Source organism: Fringilla coelebs (assembly GCF_963513975.1).
Source record: "Fringilla coelebs genome assembly, chromosome: 28".
Classification (NCBI taxonomy): Eukaryota; Metazoa; Chordata; class Aves; order Passeriformes; family Fringillidae; genus Fringilla; species Fringilla coelebs.
The window spans coordinates 882,589-888,699 of NC_140054.1; positions in this window are offsets into that span (position 1 = coordinate 882,589).

Genomic DNA, 6,111 nt, shown 5'->3' on the forward strand with positions numbered 1-6,111 from the left:
GAAGGTTTGGGAGCACGGTGACAATCCGCGATGCAGAAGAATTTTCCTGCAAGGGAACAGGCTGAGCCCCTGTGAGCAGAGCGGGCTCCAGAGCCCAAAGCAGATAAACAGGAGAGGCTGGGGATGGACAGACAGACAGCTGTGTGCTTTGACTGAGCTGGCAGTGCAGCGTTCAGCTCCGCACACACGAGGGAGATGCAGCTCCTGACAGAAACCCAACAGTCTCAATCAGCCTGCAAGGCTGAGGGTGCTGCAAATGAGGCGAAATTTCCTTTGTGGAGGAGCAGCAGGGAGATTTGGGAGCGGGGGAAGAGAGGTTTAATGATGGATTTGTCACAAAGCAGTGCATCTTTTTCTGTTTTTTTAATGACTGTTTTACACTGCTGTCACTTGATTAAAGCCCTGCTCCTCACATGGATTGGGTTCTGCTCACCTTTTCCAGCAGCACATCCTTGGATCCCTCATCCATTTAATCTGCATTGTGTGAGTGCAGGGCCATGCAAAGTACCTTTAACTCAAAGCACACTTTCTCTTCCCTTATCCAGAGTCTTTCTTCCAAAAGCTCTTCAGCAGCCTGGGAGCTCCCTGGGAGAAAGGCTCTTTGATGAGGGGAAAGAAGGACCTGTCCTCACTGAAGCTCCCAGGCTCCTCTTAACTCTTTAACATTAAAAATGTTAATTAAAATATCAAAATCTGGCAATGTTCTCATGCAAAATCAGCATGGATTTGTCACACTGTCTCCCACAGCATCAGTCCCAGGCTTTCAGCCAGCTCTGGAGCTGACAGCTCTGGGGATTTTCAGCCAGGAGGAGGAAATGCTGCAGGTAAGGATGGAGCAGCTGTGCCATGAGGAAAGGGTGGCAGGATTGGGATTGCTCAGCCTGGAGAGGAGAAGGTTTGGGGTGGCCTCATTGAGACCTCCTGCTGCCTGAAGGAGCTGCAGGAAAGATAAAGAAAGACTTTGGACAAGGGATGGAGGGACAGGAGCCAGGGAACTGCCTCAAACTGAAAAAGAGTAGGATTGGATGGGATATTGTGATGGAATTGTTCCCTGGCAGGGTGGGCAGGGGCTGGGCTGGAATTGCCAGAGCAGCTGTGGCTGCCCCTGGATCCCTGGCAGTGCCCAGGGCCAGGCTGGACATTGGGGCTGGAGCACCTGGGACAGCAGGAGGTGTCCCTGCCATGGCAGGGGTGACACTGGATGGGGTTTAAGGTCCCTTCCACCCCCTTCCCTTCCTCTGTGGATGCTTTCATGGATATATTTATAAAATCAGGGATTTAGGGCAGTGCAAACACAACAATCCCCTCCCATGTTCACACACATAGAGTTTGCTCCCCAAATACATAAAACTGCCCCCATCAATTTATGACTGTCTGGGCCCAGAGTGAAATAAAACCCTGAAATTTGGGAGATTTTGCCCTGGACCCGTCTGGGCTGGGGTTTCTCCTGTTTTCCTGCCCTGCACACAAGGATCTCTTGGTGCAGACAGCACTTGCTCCCCATGAATGGGGATCATTCAGAGCCCTCCGTAAATGAAGCCTCTATGGCTGTTCTTGCAGGGAAAACATAAAGTTGCTCTGTGTCATTCTGCTGTTAATTAGCAAAGATAAATACATTTCAGGTGGATATTTTCACCAGCAGAGCCTGTGGCACACAAGCAGCATTAAAGCTTTGAAAAGAGGGCGAGAGGCAAAGGTGTGCTGGGAGCTCTGGGGATGCATTGATGCCTCTGGAAAAGCAGTGTTTATTTTTAAAATATGAAACATCATTTCTCCCCAGGCCGCTGAGAAGGAGAACACTGGAGTCAATATTTCAGGAGGAAAATATGCATTTTGAGCTCTTCCTCAGCCTCCTGCAAGGTAAACACAGGAACTGTGAACAGCCCGTGCTGGCCCCGGCGTGGCCCCGCTGCTGTTGTGGCCTTCACGTGTCCTGGCAGGGCGAGGCTTTGCCTCTCCTCCAACACCCTCAACCCCATGGATCCTGACTCCAGAAGTGATGCTCTAATGTGGAAACCCAGAGCACACAGGGAATATTTCTTTGTCTGCACCGGGGTGCCCTGACCCCCAGGGGAGCACTGACTCTGACCCTCATCCATGGAGAAAGTTTCCTGGGCTTCAGGATAGACTGGAACCCACAAAAGTGTGAGATAGATTATAGAGAGCACTGCAGGTGTGTCACTGGGTGAGAAATTGAGGGTTTGGGATTTCTAACATGTTGTGGATGGCAGCAAGATGGAGGGCACAGGGTTTGTCCTGGATTTCTTCTTCATGCTTCTTCTTCTTTCTTATCCATGGGTTTGGGTGGCTGTGATAGAGGCCACGGGGCCGCTTCCAGCCGGATAGCAGGATCCGTGCAGGATCAGGGTGCCCCAGGCGAGCAGTCTCGGGCTGGGCAGCTCAGCCTTCCACAGGGCTGGGTGTCTGAGCCCTAAGAGCTGTCTTAGCCTGGCACCTTAGCGAGCTCAGTGATTATCAGCTCTCAGTGATTTTCAGCTCTTTTATAGTTTCAGCTCTTTGCTTGCTAAGGTGCTTCGGCCTCAGTGACACCCACAGAGCAGACGGAGAGAGAGGAGAAGGCAGCCCCGGAGATTACACCATGGTTTATTTGCAGGGGGTTCACGAAGGGTTCTGATGGGCAGCTCTTCTGCCAGAATGGGCCAGGGTGGCTGCTTATATAGGGTTAGGGGGGATTGGGAACTGACCAATTGTAAGGGTGTTCCAGATTGCAAGGCAAGATGTGTTCTATTGCCATCTGTTTGGCAGTTGTCTGGTGTCAAGTGGGCAATTCTCCTTATCTCTCTTCCTGAGTGATCATAATCAAGGTCCCTCAGCAGGGAACATCTGCTGATAAGGAGCTATTGAATGTCACCACATGACTGATAAGAACTGTAACATCCCATTGTGAGATGCTCTGCCCAGAGGGAGGAGCCAAGCATTCCTACCCAGATATAATCTGGAGATTCTGACACACCAGCACGGCTCTGCTCCACTGGACTCCCCAGAGGAACAGCAGCTGCTTCTACTTCCACGGATCTGCGGAGGAAGAATTCACCCCTTTCCTACAGGACCCCCTGCTCCAACAGAACCACGCCTGACACTCCAGGAGGACTGCAGCCCCTTTTCCAACTGGACTGCTACCAACACCCTGACCCACAGGGTGTCAGGCTGAGTTCTGACTCTGTCAGTGTTGTTCTGGTGTATTGCATTGTTTTATTTTATAAATTTTTTCCCTTCCCTATTAAAGAACTGTTATTCCCAGCTCCCATATTTTTGCCTGAGAGCCCCTTAATTTAAAATTCACAGCAATTCGGAGGGGTGGGGAGGGTTTGCATTCTCCATTTCAGGGGAGGCACCTGTCTTTCCCAACCAAGACAAAGCGTTAGGGAGAATGGCCTATGGGGTGACAGAGAGATAAGCCAGGCCTGGAGGACCTAAGTGAAGACTTCAGGCTTAGCTACTCTGACTTGGCATTCCCTTATCTCTAGACCTCCATCCTCCATGGAGCTCTAGCCATCTCAGTGTCTGCTACAGGTGGCATTTTGTAATTGGGCAGAAAAGTCCCCTTTGGGGGTTCTTTGGGATCAGTTATCGGGTTAAAAGGGAAAATAATCCAGGTGTCGGTTCTTCATTGGATAGTTTAGTCTTCAAAGACCTTGTAACCAGAGATTGTTGGCCATTTTTTGCCTTCTAATGAGAAAGCTGCTGAACTCACAGCAGTGAGACGGTTTTACTGATAAGAAATAATAAACACCTGAGTCCCAACATGAACTGCTGTCTCAAGTGCCTTCCACCAAGACCCAGAGAAACCCACAACTGGTGCCCCAACACTCTAAAACACCAAACCCTCCCTTTCCTTCCACTGATGGAGAACCAGAAAATGTTGGTGCCACCTTGCTCCTGCTGGAGGCAAAAGGTTCAGAGTCCCCTGAGCTGGCCATTGGTGAGGTCACACCTCGAATTTTGGGGGCAGTTTTGGATAAAGACCTGGAGGGGCTGGAGCAAATCCAGGGCAGGGAATGGAGCTGGGAAGGGTCTGGAGCCCCAGGAGGGGCTGAGGGAGCTGGGAAGGGGCTGGAGAATCCCTGAGGGAGCTGGGAAGGGGCTGGAGAATTCCCGAGGGAGCTGGGAAGGGGCTGGAGAATTCCTGAGGAGCTGGGAAGGGGCTGGAGAATTCCTGAGGGAGCTGGGCAGGGGCTGGAGAATTCCTGAGGGAGCTGGGAAGGGGCTGGAGAATCCCTGAGGAGCTGGGCAGGGGCTCAGCAGGAGCAAAGGAGGCTCAGGGGGCCCTTGTGGCTCTGCACAGCTCCTGGCAGGAGGGGACAGCCGGGGGGTCGGGCTGTGCTCCAGGGAACAGGGACAGGAGCAGAGGGAACGGCCTCAGGCTGGGCCAGGGCAGGTTTTGGGTATTTGGGAACATTTTCTCAGGGAAGGGCTGTGAGGCTTTGGCTCAGGTGGAATCAAGGAAGTGGTGGAGTCCCCATCCCTGGAATGTCCCAAGAGGGTGTGCAGGTGGCCCTTGGGGACAGGGTCAGTGGTGGCCGTGGTGGTGCTGGGGGACAGAAGGACTTGGTGATCCCAGAGGTCCTTTCCAGCCTGAGGAATTCTGTGATTCCAAGACTCCAATGTGAGCTTGGGAGCTGCAGTTCATCCTCCCTAGCACGGACAGCTGGGAATCATCATCTGCACCCAGGCAGGAGAGAACTTTGGGTTCCCCTCACTTGCAAAGCTCTGCAAGATTCCCCACATTCCTCATGGTTTCCTTGTGGTTCTTGTTGTCCTTCAGCTCCTCCTCTGTTGTTTTCCAGACAAATTTCCTGCTTTGCAAATCCCTGGTTTGCCAATTCCCCGTGGCAGACTTCCACTCTGCTGGACACCTTCACCTTTAAAGTGCCAAATCTGCCAGTCTTGGGGCAGGGAAAGTAAAGCCCAGCTTAAGGATAAGTCCTGAAAGCACTAAAATGAAAATATTAAAGCAAAATTAAAGCTGGGAGAGGGAGCAACTCCTCATTTGTCATCACACAAATAACTGATGGAATGAATTATATAAATGCAGATCTTCCTCCATCACAGCCCTTCCCAGGAATGCTGATAAGCTGGGAAAAGCCAGGAAAAACAACACTGGATTTTCCATGGGACTGGAAATTCTTGTTTAGAAGCAGCATTGCACTCATGCCATGTGTTCTGCTCGAGTTTTAGTTCAAAACTGCATTTTAGCTTTAGATTTCCCTATTTCCAGTGGACACCCCTGATTGCATTTAATATCTCGCTGTAAATTTCAACCTGCAGCGAGCCCAAGTGTTAAAATCAAAATGCAGCAGCAGTCCCTGAGGCACTGCTGTGGAAATGACCCAGAAAGATTGGAAGGTTTTCTGGGGGGAAAAAAAGGAAATCTGTGATCTCAAGACGTTCCCAAACTTCCAGTGGAGCTCCAGCAGAAGGATTAGGAAATCACCTCAGGTTGGGCCAGGAGAGGTTTTGAATGGATATTGCGAAAAATTTCATCATGGAAAGGATGAAATTTTCATCATGGTCAGGAATTGGCACAGGCTGCCCAGGGCAATGGTGGAATCAAATCCCTGGAATTGCTCAAAAAATCTGTGGATTGGGCACTTTAGGATGTGGTTTAGTGGTGACCATGCATGGACATGAGGATCTTAAAGGTTTTTTCCACCTTAACAATGCCATGGTTAAATACTGGATTTTTCTCTATTTTTTGTAGCCCTGGGCCAGAAATTCTTTTCCAAAGGGATCTGGAGGGTGCCTGAGTCCCACAGATGAGGCAGAATGAAAAGGCTGGGAAGGGAGCAGCAGCCAAACTCGGAGTTGTTTCCTGTTGGTTTTTATTTCATTCTAAACAAACCTGGGACTTGTAGTAAACACAGCTCTGCTGCCCTCCAGCCTCCAAAGTTTTACAAAATGCTCCATAATTTCTGCCTATTTCTGGCTTCCTTTGATGTCCCAGGTGGGTGTTCCAGGCTGGATTCCCAGCTCCACTTTTCACCCACAGAGAAATGATGACAAAAGCTCCAATTCTTGTGTTTTACCCCCACGATGTTTCTATTTCCCTTTGAGGGATGGAGGGACCCCTCCCAACCTCCTGCATCCCCA